Genomic DNA, 17,676 nt, shown 5'->3' on the forward strand with positions numbered 1-17,676 from the left:
TTTCCAAATAGCTTTTTGCATATGTGCACCTCTACAACTAATGCTGTTGTCAGACAAAAGTAGGTTATTTAAGGAGCGCTCCTGCTAGAACAATCACACACACACACACACACACACACACACACACACACACACGGCTAGACAGATATAGAGACCCACACATGTCCATGTCTCCCAGGTATATACTGTATACACAATTTGATATAAACCAAATCAAACACACACAACCAGATGTGCCTAATCTTGAATGGAATGTGGTAAAATCCTGATAATAAATCTCCATATTTTCACTATAGAAAGTGAAGTTCTGAAATCAGAGATTTCGGAAACATTAACAATCACCAGAGAGACAACAATGGGACCGTTGTTGTTCTTCATGTGCTGTTTAAGTAGGCAAGATTGTATTCCAACTTAGAAAGATTAGTACTCTGTTGTTCTTTTCTACTTTATTTTACACATACAGATCTTAAGAGGGATACAGTGTGTGTGTGTGTGTGTGTGTGTGTGTGTGGGTGTGTGGGTGTGTGTGTGTGTATGTGTGTGTGTGTGTGCGTGCGTGCATGTGTGTGTGTGTGTGATAATCTGATACACGGTTCAGACTAACTATTGACTAACTATTGTTGACTATTTGATACCAGAACATTCTCATTGGATACTTCTGTTTAATACAATGAATACAAGGTGACATAGTACAGTCCTTTGTTCTCTGTAAGTATGCACTGATGAGAGTGTACTAGCATGTATGCTTATGTCAATGTGTGTGTGTGTGTGTGTGTGTGTGTGTGTGTGTGTGTGTGTGTGTGTGTGTGTGTGTGTGTGTGTGTGTGTGTGTGTGTGTGTGTGTGTGTGTGTGTGTGTGTGTGTGTGTGTGTGTGTGTGTGTAAGGAAGTGTCTCAGTTGGCTGAAACAGAGCTCCAGACAGTGGAGCTGCTTGGCTGAGGAGAGCAGGGTCTATAATGAGCCGCATGGGCCAGATGATGCCCATCGCAGGTCACACAAGCCCCACACAATCCCCCCAATATCCAGTCCAGAAGCCTCTGTTTGCCTTCCCCAGGACGGGGCTCTGCTCCCCCCAGTCCTCCGTGGTCCCCCCTTAACGCCTGTCAGCCCCCCAGATCTGCCGTACGGCCTCCCTGGTGAGGTGTCGCTGGAAGCCCCAGGCACACCACATTAATCTATATAATGCCCTCAAAGAGTGGGCTTTTTCACACCGCTAACTGCCAAGGCCTACGAGGGGCAGGGGGCTGCGCCATGGTTCAGCTGTTCGCCCAACTGGCGTCCGCACACACACATACAAGAACACACACACATACTGACGCTTTACCTATAGGCTCCGATTGACTCAAAAAGAAGTGTACCTTCATCAAATGGCTAGCAGAAACCCCTGCAATCTTAGGAGGGTTGGACTTTTCAGGCAGACAGCAAATAGAAAAGAAGCTAAATCATCTTGACATTCACCAACGTGGAGCCCAAGAGAAAGCCACGGCTTCAGTTATTTCTCCCATCCACTCATTTGGTTCTCCTTAACCCCCCACACCCCTGCTGCACATACACACATGCACACACACTGACACGTTTAATTTCAGGTTCTCAGCACATCTGAATTACAGAAAACTGACGAAGGATGGAGGCCAGGCCCCTCCGGACTGATTAGCATCATTTAAGAAAGCGTTCCATTTTGCTCGGCTCAGCGACCGCCCAGCCTACAAGATGGGTGGCCTTTCAGCATTAGAAGTCAATATGGAGTAAACTCATTTGAATTGAACATGGAGGAAACCCACTCCAGCGCCTGGGCCACTGCATTTTTTGAAGTCTTCATATATTCGTCCCACGACCTAACTGAGTTCTAAAGTAGCATATGCACATAAAATGAGAGGACAAAATAATGACAATTTGAAATGTATAAAGTAATAAGACAGAACACATTTTTTTTTTTGCCTCTAAATTATATTAAGCCATGCAAATGGTTTCAAATTTTGTAAAGCTTTTCGGAAAATCCTACTTATGGTTGCCATTCTGTGCCAAAAAGTTCATCTGGCCTGTAAATTTAAGCATGGATTACAAATATTCAAATCATGAGCTTACTGTTCAAATAAACATTTCCAACAGGGGAAAAGTTGCAAGGCATACACTTTCAACATAATTCCTCCTCTGGTATCGCCCTCCCTTCGCTCCTAATAAAACAAAAAGAACACCAAAAAAAAGACAAAACAAAGAAAAGAGTTGAAAGTTCATCTTTTCATTTATCGTCCGACTGAATAAACACCCCTGATGAAATCTAATTCATGTAATTGTAACCACCTATACAATCACAGTTTGACGGCCTTTGGTTATGTCCTGATATCCTGGGCGGGACAATATTACAGTTTAAAGGGGGGAATGAAAAAATAAAAAAAATAATAGTTTTTTTTATTTTTTAAAGTCTTAAGCCGGTCAGCTGCTCGCCACATGGTAGAAACAATAGGGACTGAAGTCACAATGAGTTCAGCTTTGGTTTCCTAATCACCTCTTTTATAAAGAACCCATCTCATTAGAGAGGGCTGTGTCACTGCAAGGGGACTGACCAGTTATTAGGGCAGACAGTGGGGCTTCACTAAAGGAAGGGCACTCTAAACCTGACCCACGGAGATCTTGACCTTGACCCCTCCAATGTCTTGTTTTTCACCCAGCTTGGGTGAGATGGACCCGGTCAGGGTAGGACCTAGGCAATTGTAATGACAGACTGTGTTACTCTGGGATTAAAATAGCCCCAGCTCTCACCGAGTGCTGCATTAAAGTCTTCCACATTGCAAAATTGCAAACAGATGCAACTCAAGTACCTGCAAATAATCTGCCAAGACCAATTTCAAAAGGGAGATTTCAAAATATGTGGAAGTCATTAGGACGAGTATTGTTTTTGTGAGGAGCAGGCAACCAGGAGTGGCTCCACAAGCAGATGGGTGCTGCTTTTATTTAAGAAGAAAGGCCCAATGTATTATTCCTCCATAAATGAAGATACATAACGTAGTATGACACAATTACAGGCAAAATATTGACGTTTCAAAGGCAACAAAAGAATGTAAAATGTCCTTTTTTTTGTTGTTGTTTCGCAACACAATCTTTCATCTTCTTTGAAACTTCTTTGTGGCTTTTCAGAGAAGATATGAAATAAGACAGAGAGATCTAACAGTGTTGTGTATTAAAGGTAAAATTATGAAAAGCCTCTTTCTCCTAAAGGAGAAATATTTCTGAGGTCTAATTTGCAACTGCGGCTGTTGTTGTTTTTCAGTTGAAGCGAGAGGGTATCGGAAGTTCTAGGCTCCTCGCTTGTAAGCTTTAAAGCACTGCAACACAGCATTCTCCAATTAAAGATGATTTCAGCACCATGCACGGCAAAAAACTTCATTAGAATGTACATCAAACTGACAACAAATACTATTCTGTGTGCAAGAAAGGAACAAGGTGTCATCAAAATGCACGCTCTCACATTTATTTCTTGTAGCAGATGACTCTTAATATCAAATACAATTTGATTACAAAGCGCTAAGGTTAGTGCTCTTAAGTGGAATATAGTGACAGTTTGACCCCCCCCAAAAAAAAAAGAAGTTGTGAAATCGCTGTCCTTGAAACAATAAGCATTCAATCAAATCCTTCATGATTGTAACAGTAGGAAGCGTTTTAAGGCTTTCCACCCACAACAAACACGCTTTGTTCTCCTGTTATGGGAGAGAGGGACACAATCAAGTGCGTGAGAACACCGGGAATGCGGAATTTTCGAGCGATTCCTCTCGCTCTCCTCTCCCTTTTAGGTCGCCCATATTATTTGCTTCCTGTCTCATTGTAGCTGGCAAAAGAAGATGGTGTAATTGAGCAGTGCAGAACATGTGCCCTCCCTGCTCGAAGATGACAGATGGATTATAAAAACTTCAAAGCCAAGCATTTGGAGCACCAGGGGAGAGATGGTAGGTATTTGAACTTTCATTCTTTACCCAGGAGACAATGGCTGCCTGACATTGTGTATACATCAAGAAATTGTGGAAACACACAGACATAATCTCCCCCCTTATCCCCCCCCTCTCTCTTACTGCTATATATTTAACATCCTGTTATGAGCAACTTTCAGCCAAGCACAAGAGCACACGTTACCGTAAGAGGGGGGGGGGGGTAGCAGAGGAAGGTAGCAGAGAAAGAAATTGCTGTATTTTTTGTATCAGTTAACCACCTATTTCTTTTTTAGAATGTTGTTCAATTTGACTGTATGTTGCCATCAGTGTCTTGTCTTAATAATAATGAACACACAGAGGGCAGGGACAGTTTTAACCCACGCAAGGACATCATGATAAACAGGCCTGTAAGAATGTAAGCTACTGTAGCCCGAAGCGGGATAGTGGGTGGTGATTTCTAGAATCATCTTCAAAGCATGATTTAAGAAAACAGCCATCTGTCGGTCTTCCTTAAGCACGGCGGCGACCTTTAATAGTATAAGGACAAGATGTGAGTTGGCCATAGATGAAGGTGAACTGGACAGACTTTAAGAGACACACAATCATAAGAGAGAGCAACAGAGAACGGATGCTATCTGCAATTGTCCCCTTCGCTCACACACGCAAACACCCTCCTGAAACTCTTCAACAGACACATACCCACACACCGCCTCCACCCTTCTCTCTCTCTCTCTCTCTGTCTAACGCCCACGTGCCAACGCGCACACACACACACAGCGGGTCATATGGGAAGCTAATTACTGTTGACCTCCACAGTCACACCGTTTAACCCCAGTCCCTGGCATAGTGACCCTGTCTAAATTAGCCAGGCCTAACTCTGGAAACCGGACCTTCCTCCATCCCTCAAGTTCTACGCTGGTCCTGGTCGCACAAGGGTTCCACCACGACACACGGTTAGAGTTTAGATCATCAAAGTCCCCCAAGTGGTGAACTACTCCTTACGGAAATCCCATAGGTTCAGAGTAGTAACGGTCTCGAAAGACTGTCTTAGTCACATCCACACGAAGGTTAATTCACACAAACGTTACTTTACCGCAAGCAGACAGAGCTTTAGAGAACGTGCACTCAAGACACAGGGAGGCGTCCGCGGAAGTCTCGTCAGTCAGGCAGGATTTTGTTGAGCGGTTAACATTGAGCCTCCAGTGCGCTGTGCTCTAACTGAGGCTGCAGTCCTCTGAACCTCCTGTGACCTGGATGTGACTCCCCATTTGACCTTGGGGGCCGGCGAGGTTCTCCACTCTCTAGCATCTGCCAATGGGCTCATTATGCAGCCCTCCCTCCATGTGGTCACCTTTTCCAGGTCCACCCGGGTTTCCAATCTAATCTCTCTGGATCATCCCATCAATGCTAAGGGTGTTTATGTGTAATGAATTCCATCAAACCCCCCCAATCCCCCACACCACTTCCTCCCTCTTGTCTTTTCAACTTAGCCCTTTATTCATGAAATCAGTCAGTCATTTCATTGCTTTTCCAACAACATGAATGGTGATGTTGCATGGTTGAAGTCATGTTTACCGTGTTCAGGTTCTGGAATATAATAATGGTAACATTTTATGACCGTTAGGGTCTTCTGACTCTTGGACTGGTCTCGAAATAGTTCCGTGTGCAAATTCTCTCGAGAATTAAACGAGACAATCCTTTGGGAAGGCCATCCGTCACAAATGTGTTGCATCGTTGACGTGTCCGAAATAAATACAGTGTGAAGGTATAATAAATACAATGGGACGCTCCTCTCTTTACGCTTCCTGTTCCTCTTTCCCGACACCCAGCAGCATGGGGAAGCAGATGCACCGTTCCTCCCTCATCCTCATTACTAACTAACTACGCTGTTTGATTAAAAGCGTGTGAGAAAAAAAAGAAAAAGAAAAAAAGAAACAGGCCGAACCTCCATAATTAAGATCCCTTCACAGATTACCTCTGACAACAAAAGCGTGGAGAGCGGCCGCCTGCAGCCGGGGAAATTGGATGAAAAAGAGAGTGAGGACGGGCCTGACCCCTCTCGGCCCCATGCTAGTACAGGCCTTGCCTAGATCAAATGTGCTCCCCAGCAGGAGAGGGACTCCCACCGGACACGATCCAGGGCCTGGGGCCTACAGTACGGACGCTACAGCTACATGACCCATATCAAAGTTCCTCAGGCATTGTACTACAGCTACAAAGCACGCACCAGCTTCAGCGTAGCACACAAACATATACACACTTTCATACAGTGTGTACAAACCTTTGGGTTCTGTCCTCATACCGTCTGCTAAAGATAAATACCATTGGAAACCACACAGACCAAATGAAATCACACTGTGTCGCTATCATGAACGCAGTATGACTAACACCGATCCACAAGCACCTTATAATCAGCCGGCTCCGAAAACGATAGCCAACGTCTGCTATTACCTAGCTACTGTACAGTAATTGTACTGTTACGGTTCATTCCAGATTTCATACATGTGATTCCCCATGTTGCCAAACTCCAGCTAGTCTGGGCATCCACTCACTAACACGTTCCCCGTTAAGCACCCCACCCAAGGGGACCAAGAGCAGCTTCCCTCACCTGAGCCTTTCAACCTACGACCCGATGGTCAGAGATCCATCTCTCTGCCCGCCGCTCCATGCTGACGCCCATGATCCTGTGGGTCCTTTGCCTCCGCCTCAGAGCGGGAGGCCATTAATATAATCACAGGGATCTAGTGTGTGCTGGAGAGCCCCGAGGCTACAGCAATCAGAGGGAAGTGAGAGAGAGAAAGAGAGAGAAATAACTCCACCCAAATCTCCGGAAAACGTTCCCAATCCGACGGCACTGACACGGATGGGTCCAGAAAGTCATGATCGCCACTGGGGGGTGGGGGTGCTGAAGTTAGCATTTTAAGAGACCTCCCAAGACGGTGGGGTTGGGGGAATAACACATGAATCTTCTCTACAACCTAGGCTATGCCTGGTTGATCTAACGATGACTGGTCACAGAACCATCATCATGCAAATTTAAACAGAGAAGATATTTCATTGCACTAATGATGATGCCCCCCCCCACACACATAGAAAGACTATAACTATCAACACCAGGCAAGTTCACCACTCTAACAAGGACATCATCTGTGTGGTCATCATTAGCTTAATGTCCCAGATGATGAGGTGGCTAGATGGGGAAGACAGCGTGGAGAACTGTAGAAACTTGTGATTGGTCCTCACGCCAGGCCATTGGAGGTCTGTGGGTACAACCCAATCATTAGAAAGACAACACAAAGAATTGTCGGGAAACCCACCTGACCACAGAGAGGCTAATGCATGAAGGGACCAGTTGTGAGGCCCCTTGTGCAGAGAGCAGGGCAGGGTGAGCTGAGCTACAACTCAAAACCAAAGTTGCTCTGTTCAACTTTGGAACCGTGGTCGCTTGGCCACTTTTTTTAGAGGCACGTACTGAGTGGATGACTAACCTCATGTGTTGAACTCTTTCCTACTCACTCTCTAAGCCCGTCATTGTGTTCTGTAACCATGGACGTGGAGATTTCTTCCAAAACAACTTGGTTTCTCTTGCGGAGCATGTTTTCTTCAAAGTCCTTTGTTTATCACAAACTCTAGTGGAGGATGGGCCTGTGAGTGGAGCGAGGATAGTGTTGCCCACACGGCTCCTGCCTGAGCCACACTGACAGTCCTATTTACTAAAACAGGAGAGAGTCTACAAGACTCTGGCCCAGCACTTCCACTTAGCTTTCTCCCCATTACAACGATTGGTGTGAACGACATGACAAAGAGATGAAACGGAGAAGGGAGAGGAGAAAACAACTCCTCGTGATCAAAAAGAAAAAGAAGAAGAAAACAAAATATGGGAAGAGGGAAAAAAAGGCTGATTTAGGAAAATCATCAGAAATTGCGGGAGATCTGTTAAGGGTTTGCTGCAGCAGGGGTACGAGCACATCTTAACACTTAAAAGGGGTATAAAAGAAGCTACGTGCCAGGGGAATTCTCTCCAAAAGCCCTTTTAAATTCACCTCGGTAATAACGCAGATAAATAAAGACAAATTCCCCAAAGTAAATACTATTTAGCTCACACCTTGAGCTGCAGTTTTTAAAGTGGTTCACACAGGACTGACAGATCTCCTCACACAACGCCTGTTCTCCTTCTCTTAAAACACCAGGTGGGAACTACTGATTGTATGTGTGTGTGTGTGTGTGTGTGTGTGTGTGTGTGTGTGTGTGTGTGTGTGTGTGTGTGTGTGTGTGCGTGTGTGTGTGTGTGTGTGTGTGTGTGTGTGTGTGTGTGCGTGTGTGTGTGCGTGTGGATGGGTGGGTGGGTGTGTGTGCGTGTGCCTGTGCGGTTGGATGGGTGGGTGTGGGTGTGTGTGCGTGCATGTGTGCGGTTGGATGGGTGTGCGTGCATGTGTGCGGTTGGATGGGTGGGTGTGCATGCGTGTGTGCGGTTGGATGGGTGGGTGTGCGTGCGTGCGTGCGGTTGGATGGCTGGATGGCTGGGTGTGCGTGCGTGTGTGCGGTTGGATGGGTGGGTGTGTGTGCGTGCATGTGTGCGGTTGGATGGGTGTGTGTGCGTGTGTGTGAGCAGTCATAGGACCAAATACCTTGTCTCTTCTTCTTTTTTTTTTTTTTAAGGCCTCCTTCGTGGAATGAGAGACGTTCCCAGAGCCTTCAAAAAGAGCCCTTCTTTGGTGACAGTTGCAGCACACATTTTTTTTGGTGGTGGGAAGGGGGAGTACCTCCCAGCTTTTGGACAAGCAGAGCATCTCATAAATATACAAATAAACGTATATTTAATACTTGCGAGAAGAAGGGAAAAAGCCATCCTGCTCCCTCTTGTGGCACTGCTGACCAGAAGATGTGGCCAGCGAGCACCAACCTTCACAAAAGAGCATGTGTTCAAAGCTGGGAATGCTAATTTACCTTTAGGCCTACATATTTACTTTAGCATAAATGGAAAAGCGTAATATGGTATTAGTGCATCTCAGGGGGAAACTGTGTTTTTAAAATGCAGGCTAATGCTCTCAGTTTTAAGTGTTGTAAAAAAAAAGGCAGACGGCATCGAGTGAATCTGGGTTAATAAAGTGTAATACGCAAATAAAGAGCTACCTTGCAACCGTATTCCCTCACGCTCCTCAAATACGCATCCATAGAGTGCAACTGATGAATCAGCGGCTTATTCCAAGACAACGATTTGAAATGATAGACCAGAAATAGAGCAGGCCTTCACATTGAAGTTTGATTGGGAGTTACAGTATATTTTGTGCGAGCTGACATTATACCTCTCTGTTTGACTCCAACTGGCCATTATTACAAATGTCCCCTAGCCTAATAGAGGTGTGCAGACAGGCCGACATTTTACTGACTTTTTATCAAGCCACATTTATCAACACTGCCATGGAGATCTCCAGGAAGCTTGTTCAAAAGCAGTCCAGAGACATGGCTAAGTACATCATCCCCTCCTCACTGTCTTGCTCTGTATTCCCTCTCTCTCTCTCTCTCTCTCCCTCTCGCCTTCACTCTCTCAGTCCTTCTCTTCTCTCTCTCCTTTAACTCTCCCTCCTCTCTCTCTCACCTTCACTCTCTCAGTCCTTCTCTTCTCTCTCTCCTTTCACTCTCCCTCCTCTCTCTCTCTCTCTCCCTCTCTGTATGCCCTCTCTCTCTCTCTTCTCTCTCTCCTTTCACTCTCCCTCCTCTCTCTCTCTCTCTCTGTCTCTCTCTCTCTCTCTCTCTCTCTCTCTCAGGTTTGGAGCCACTAATTTACAGGGCCTGATCCGTCTCCGAGTCTGGAGACGCCAATGCTATCATTATCAGCCAATTCAGCCAGCCGTTAAATGGTGGAATCAGGAGACATTTGCTCCCCACCACTATCGCTGTGACATCATTACCGAGAGATTCAACAGCGGGAGCGCCCGGTCCACGGGGGGGCAGGGAGACAATACAGCAACTCAAGCCCAGGCATCTCCTCAAGGAATTACACGAGAGGGGGGTCTGGGGGTGGCTGAGGGTCTAATACAATACAGATCTACCTGGGAGAACAAACTGCACCCGCCTGAAACTCCCCCATGAGCACACTGGCAGCAGAGGAAGAGAGAGTGGAAGAGAGAGTGATGGGGAGGGAAAGAGAGAAAGATGGTGGAGGGGGGGTCTTCTGCACACCCTGGGTAAATGGCAGCTCAATGCTAGCTGACGCACTTGAGACTATTTTTTGTCCTCCACCTCTCTCTAGCTAGAATTTGTAGATATTCTCTCTCCCTTTCTCCATGTGACAGTAAATAGCTAGATATACTCTCTCTCTCTCTCTCTCTCTCTCTCTCTCTCTCTCTCTCTCCCTCCCTCCCTCTCTCATGACTCTGGAGGCAACCTGTGAACTGCTTTGACACACGATCCACTCTGGAGTAGAAGGAGTGTTTTGGCCTCCTCGCACGATGATACATCGTCACCATTTGGTTGTTATACATTTTGAACATTGGTGGCTGATGAACAACTCTTCCCCTCCGGGATACAAACCACTCGTGCTATAGTGCTGCTGAATAGCTCCTCTTCTGCTGTGCGTCCTTCAAACGCAGGACAAATAACATGTCATTATACATGACTCTCACGTTTATTTGAAAGTGGCACCAGTAGCTTTTTAACCTTCACCTTGTTGAAGTCCAGGAAAAAATTACTCTGGAAGTTTAATGAACCAATTAAACATAATGCCCTCTTACCCACAAACAAGTTGGAGAACAGACAAGAACACACTGAATAGCGCACACACGCACACGCACACACGCACACATGCACGCACGCACACGCACACACACGCACACACACACACGCACACACGCACACACACAGAACATAAACATGTTGGAAACATTCTCACTATATGTCTCATATAGTGCATCACGCACGCACACACGTGCGCACACGCACACACACACGCGCACACGCACACACACAGAACATAAACATGTTGGGAACATTCTCACTATATGCCTCATATAGTGTATCACGCACATCAACAAACACACGAAAAAGAACACAGAAACAGTCAAACACAGTGATTCTCACGCATATGCAATAGAGCAAGAAGGGGGGGAAAAAAAGACCTGGCTTTGAAACTCTCACAGCCCCCAGAAAGCAAAGACACTCAGCACTCGTAATATCTGACTGCTCCTGATTAGGAATTGTCAAAATATTTGCGACAGAGGAATCCCGACAGCCGTGCGGCGCAGCTCCTCTACAAAAGACCCATCTTCCCCGTGTAACAAGTACACGAAATGAGTGCAGACATAGAACCTAAAATCCCCCAGGCTAAAGAAATCCAGCTATTGTAGTAACAACCCGCGAGACCTGGCTGGGAATGTACAGCTTTCAGGGGCACTTCTCATCCTATTTGTAGCACAGCCACTGACGTGTGCGGTGTGCAGGTCAGTCTCTTTCCAAAGCCCCCCTTCTTCTAAAAAAACAAGTAGAACTTCTCCCAACAAATATTCACAGGGGTTTGCCTATAGTGGGGGGGGTTCTCCTCATTTTTTGTTCCACAAGGCAGGTTTCATTAAAGATCCAATTATGCAAATCAGGTCCTGAAGAGGCAGCTGAATACGCAGTATAATAGTGTACAGTAATAGTTCAACACAATATACGGCATCGGGGGCAGATTTACGAGGCAACATAACTGCTACGCCTCTGTCCTTTGGAGGAAAACCTCTTGATCATAATTAAAGGTGCAGGGTCCTCTTACTTCTCTGCAACAAGCCGTCTTGACCAGGTTCCCCTCTACATAGACCCAAAACACACTAACTGGCGACCAGCAGGCCACAACCTATACCGATTCAGAGTACAAACATCATTGTGACCAGCATAGAGCTGGAGAGATCTCCTACGACAGATTTCCTTCAGTAACTAACCCACCCACCCACCCCACCCCACCCACCCCCCCCCAACCCCCCAGTTTTGGATTCAACCCCAGCAGCACTGCAGATATTCACCACTCTTTTAGGCATGCCAGGGAGAATGCTAAATAACACAATGCCATGCTTCAGAACCCGTGATTGATGGGTGGTTGCCTGTTTGTGTTAAGCTGTTGTCGGCAAAAATGACATGGCTGTAATGTTGTGCTCCTTTGCAGATCAAAAGGAAACAAGTCTTGGCACAATGTGCAGCACATTTATAAATCCAAAATGCTAATAAACCTCAAAAAATAGGCGTTAATGTTGCAAAACCGGCTGTCGACTGAGGTACTGTGTACATCGGGGGCGTTCCAGGACGTATTCTAATAAAGTATTTTTTATTTTGGAGAAAAAAATCACAGTTGAAAGGCTACTGTGGACGTGTGTGATTAGATAGATCATTTAGACAAAGGCCGAGGCCGAAGCACAAGCTGCTCATCTTTCCCAAGGCTGGGTAAACTACTCCAACTTAACACATTCTATTATTGAGTGTAAACATCAATCTAGATCCCCAGGTCCACGATCCATATAGATCTATCCCAAAACCTCTGGGAAGAGAAAGAGAGAGAGAGAGAGAGAGAGAGAGAGAGAGCGAGAGAGACAGAGAAAGACAAAGACAAAGAAAGAAAATGTCTGTGAATATATCTACAAATTCTAGCTATTTACTGTCACACATATACTTCCAAGTTGATGTTCCTCCTTTTACCAGCCTAACTGTCTTTTTAGTCAGAGGCCTACCTCTTCGTTTGTGCTCTAGCACTGCAAACCTCTCGCTCCCTGTGCTCTCGCTCTCCCTCTCCCTCATTCCCTTTTTCCAGACAGACAGACGCTCCTTCTGGTGGCACCCTGGCATGAGGCAATTGAGTCAAGCTCATCCGTCATCACCTCATCTGTCGGCCCAGTCCTTATTCTTACATCACACTGACGTCTATGATTACTATCCGCAACAACAACAAAAACGTTGGACATTCACATCCTTGTCGCTCTCATATCCACACACATATACACACACACACACACACCTGTAAAACCAATATATGCTGTATGACACGTGACAAGAGAAGTGTGGAGCGCCACAGCTTTACAGACGAAAACAGGACCTAACTTCACAAGCGTGAGACGTGAACATCTCGTCTCTGTAGCACTCATGTGTTCGAACACAGGGCTTCATGACATGTGTCAGAAGACATAGGGTCTATTAACCATCATCTCTCCAAAGTGAACCTTCTAAATCAAGGTCACCATACTACAAGGCTCACCACAGCCTAGCCTATTTGTTATGTGTTATGCCCCCAGCTTGCCTTCCAGCCCGCTCCTGAAACAGCCCCTCCTGCCTGCCAAACTATACTGAGGAGGGGGGTAAAGTCACAGGGGTAAAGGCCTTAGCCTTTGGAGCCAGAGGGGATGGGGGCTCCACTGCACATATCAATTAATACCTAATCGCCAGGCCTCGCCTGCCATACCGTCCCACAAGAGACCCTGGCTACTGCCGTATATCTGGAAGACAATTTCGACCAATTAAAAGGAGCCGAGAATCATTTAAGAGTGGGATGGCTGTTTGATCACGTCTCTGACTGCTCTCCTGCTCCGGCTACAGTTGACTGGCTGCAGATTGACAGGTCCGGGAGAGGAGCACTGATGCCATGCCCATGCCATGTTCTCTCTCATCTTCTCATCCTCCCTCTCTCTCTCTCTCTCTCTCCCTAAAGATGTGCATCACCGTGGCTTGTCATGGCCCACGGAGCAACGGACACAGGTAAAACAGGATACATTGCAATGCTGACCACTAAACAGGTTGACAAACTAGTTGAAACACGGCACCTGTGATGCTTAGGAACGCGATTTAATTCAATAAGAACAAAACATGAGATTTAAAGATGGGATTAGGAATATAACACCAAATTCACAATAGAGCATACACATGACCAACATTTTGAATCTGTCAAATCAATTGTTTGAACTGTGTGAAATGTGATAGCCTGTCATAACATTCATGGCATTCTTGCACAATTCATGATGATGATAATAGTAATCATAGTAATAATAATGTAATAATAAAATACATTTCCCCCACATGTTGTAGCAAACCAGTCAAGTATCTCCAGGACAACACACACAGGAGCTGCAACTACATAGCAGTTAGTAAAGTAACACTTTCTCTTCTCTCAATAACACCTCTCACAATTCATTGTCATTCTCCTAACTATCGGTAATTGCATGGAGGCTACTGTAGGGCCCCGATCTGTAATTCAGTGCACTTCAGTGGGACTGTTGTCCATCGCTATTTCATCTCAATAAGAAAATAAAAAGAACTGACACAAAAAAAAAAGGTTCACGCCCAGACACTATTACAGACATAATATCCGCCTGGCAAATACCATTAAACAATGACAGTGGTTTACTCGGACTGTGCATCTGGGCATCCTATTTGTTCATTTCCTTTGACAATGAATCTAAGGAATAAACATTTATCGCAAACTCAACTTTGCGGAAGATACAAAAAAAAGCGAAACAATGTGATGGACGTGGTGTAACGCTTGAGTTACGGTTGAGGGCGTCTTGTGTCTTCTCGGCCATTGTAGCCTAGGCTACTGTTTTAATTTGCTGCCTTCCAGTTGGGTTCATCTCATACCTGGTTCATCTGTGTTTACATGGGAGGATCGCTCCCTTCTACTCAAGGTGAAAGGCTGCTCGGTTGGATGAGGGACACCTGCAGACAAGTCCTGCCGGGGAGAGTTTGAAGCACTGGCAGTGCAACGGGTAGCCTGTGTTTTATTCCACGAAATGATACATAATAGACTCGTACAAAGGCAATTTGAACATTTTGGGTTTATCAGAATGTCTGGGAATATATTTACCCTGACAGATTTCAGATTCACAGCGCAAGAAACGAAACATCTAAACCCACACCGACATAATCTATATGCAGTTTAAAGATATAATTTATATTTTGGAACATTTAAATTAGGCAACGTGCATTTCTCTATATTTTATGAAGGTTGTGGCATACGCTACTCGCTAGACTCGACCTCGTTCCCGATTAAGTTATAGGCTATGCTACGTCCCTTTCATACAATTATTTGTCATGAGTACCTTTTTTATTCGTTGCCGAATCGCTATAACTTTTGCAAATGTGGATACATTTCCCCCAAGCAGCTGCGTTTTGAATCAGTCGTTCAAATCTGAATTTCTCCAGTGATATGTGTGTTGTCTACATAAAATGTTTTAACGCGTGATATGACATTTAGCCCTCAGTTGTTGAATGCTATCATAACGTTCCTCAAAGCATAATGCATGGCTGCTATTCATAAGAGGTCGATCACAGCACAAAATGGCAGGTCTCACCGGCTCTTCCATCTCACAAGTTTTGACACATGGCATGCAGCGGATAACTTTAATCCTATTTCTCCAACAATCTGCACTCAGGTTAGCTGAAATTCTAAGCAAAACCCCTAGGGATGTGATGAGAAAGTTTCCGAGGCAGATTGTATGAGGAACAGTTTATACTTCATTAAAAGTAGTCGCAAATATCCGCCTGTGCTATGCATGTCATGTGTCCAATACGTTTATGCACACTCCGTTGTCTATTTTAAACGTCTGGAATATACAACTTTTAAATATGACTATTATGAAATCATTGAAATAAAAAAAGAGAATAGTTGGTTCTGAGTCGCTGTTCAACGTCTTCCCATGCTTTCATTATGTAGACTAAATGTTTTCCACCCTGACAACCCCGCATGCTAACGTCACCGCTATGGATATTTAATTATACTGTATTTTTTGATTACGTAGAGAAACAGGCCCCATTGAGATGATACAATAAAAATAACATTTATTCAAACTGACTTTCAAAAGCGAAACGCCTTCGAGTTACCATTCCGAACCCCATTAAACCCATGCCTAAGCTTCGCACTTCTTACCTTTACATTTGAAGTAGCGCGAAGAAACTCCTGTCTGTAAACGATGCCTTGGTGAGAGATTGTGTTCATTGAATAATGAGGCATGTCCATATGATTGACCAGATCATTTTCTTTCGCTGAAGGGGGAAAAGTGCGCTTCGGACCTGTTACGATGGTCCAATGAAGAATTATCTATCTTACTGTTCCGCACATATCCTGAGTAAACAATTGCGTTTTATTTCATTCGGTCTGTTTTTTTCCCCAGGCCAAACGTGTTCATTGATACTAATCACTCAGCATCACAACATATTTCCATCTTTGAGCTTGGACTCTCCCTATCTGGTAGGTGAAATGCATTGTACCGTCAAAAAAAGCAGTCCATTGTAGTCCGCCGCGTTATTCACAGCAACTAGATATAGGTCTTGCGGCATTCGGCATTGCTGGAGCTAAGAGCGTAACCCAAGATAAAACAACACGGTAAATAATATTAATCTCTAATCGTAGGCTACATTTCCCCCGTGTTGCGGTAAAAAAAAAAAAAAAAAAAGCATTCCCAATCTCGCAGCTTGTTTCTGACCTTGAGCTCCGGTAAACACTCTTATTAAAATCTGTCTATTCTCATCAGAAGCCATTCACTTTGTCATTCTTGTTACGTTGACACCGTGTATAATTTGGCTTTGATTACATGTAGTCCGCAACCATGCAGTGAACACATAACAACTGAACACATATAATGTTGTAAAAGTACATATCCTTACCTTTTCAGTTAACTATTTCAAGTATTTTTCTTCCCCCCAAAAAACTCCAGGGTAAATCGGTGTAGTCTGCGCGTCCTCAGCATCAGTCACAGCTCTAGTGCTTAAGAGAAGTAATCAGTGATAAAATGACGTTCATCTCACTGTAACCTTGTGGCGTATTTAATGTAAATAAGCCAGTTATGTTGCCAATCGCATGCATACAAACGCAAACTGGTCCTGAGGGAGGCTTTTTTTTCAGGTGCCCTGACGAACCAGGTTTATTCTAACAACATGCATGGGAGCGCTTTTTGAAGCCATGGGCTAGGAATTAAGCACATTTATTAGTAAATATGATATTTAAAACAACCAAGCTGTTCAACAAGGCCACGTCGTACCTTATTAAAACAGAAAGAGAAAAGTCCAATATTAAACGCGCTCACCCAACGGTTCCAAGTAACCTGGGGAAATGATTTAAAGAGCTGTATACTTCGTCGAGGACTCTAAACTTTTTTTGGCATAACTTTTGCGGTAGGACAGAGATGCACAGGCCGACCTTTCATTCTCCTAAATGTTCGCACAAAGATGGTTTGATATATTATGTTTCTCTATGTGGTGGAAGGAGCGGTATATAATGCAATTATAGTTTCAGTGTTCCGGCGTTGACGAAGCAATTGCTTAAATAAACTCTTTCTTATGGGATTATATAATGATTATGGTGTAATTATCGGAACGGTTTGGTAATAATAAAAAGTATCACATACTACTATGGACGGTTGGTTTTCTAGAATGTAAGGGCATGTGACTCTGGGACGATGATAAGAGCGAGCAAACGTGGAGAGGTCGACAAAGAGGAGGACGGTGATGGTTCGGCCAAACGCAGACGGATTGATTATTCAAAATGTCCTCGAACCATGGGACACATCATCGCATTGATCGAGATGATATCAAATCCTGTATATAACCAGACAGAAGTCCCACACCGGACTCCCTGGTCGTATTCATACGGGGAGATAGAACAGCTGTGAGCGTATGGTCTCCCCTTTCCACTTGTGCCAAGGCGGCGTGTGACTCAAGGATACTCACACGCAACTGCTCAGTGTGGTAGTATGACGGTGAACTAATGTGCTATGAGCACATGCCACTCCATCTGTGTATG

General features: G+C 44.8%; 1 protein-coding gene across 6 annotated transcripts in view; it reads right to left on the reverse strand.

Annotated features, from left to right (window-relative positions):
- Positions 1-17,471, reverse strand: part of LOC112249061 (zinc finger protein 536-like) — a 192,789-nt gene extending 175,318 nt beyond the window's left edge. For 2 of the 6 annotated variants that reach the window (XM_042320925.1, XM_042320923.1), the window contains exon 1: positions 16,542-17,471. The gene's annotated coding sequence lies outside the window, so the exon portion shown is untranslated. Of the gene's footprint in view, positions 1-15,804; positions 16,437-16,541 lie in introns of those variants that run through there. The other 4 variants (XM_042320922.1, XM_042320924.1, XM_042320926.1 and 1 more) reach the window with 3 other exon arrangements.
- Between the last annotated feature and the right edge of the window lie 205 nt (positions 17,472-17,676).

This window comes from Oncorhynchus tshawytscha, linkage group LG04 (assembly GCF_018296145.1).
Source record: "Oncorhynchus tshawytscha isolate Ot180627B linkage group LG04, Otsh_v2.0, whole genome shotgun sequence".
Classification (NCBI taxonomy): domain Eukaryota; kingdom Metazoa; phylum Chordata; class Actinopteri; order Salmoniformes; family Salmonidae; genus Oncorhynchus; species Oncorhynchus tshawytscha.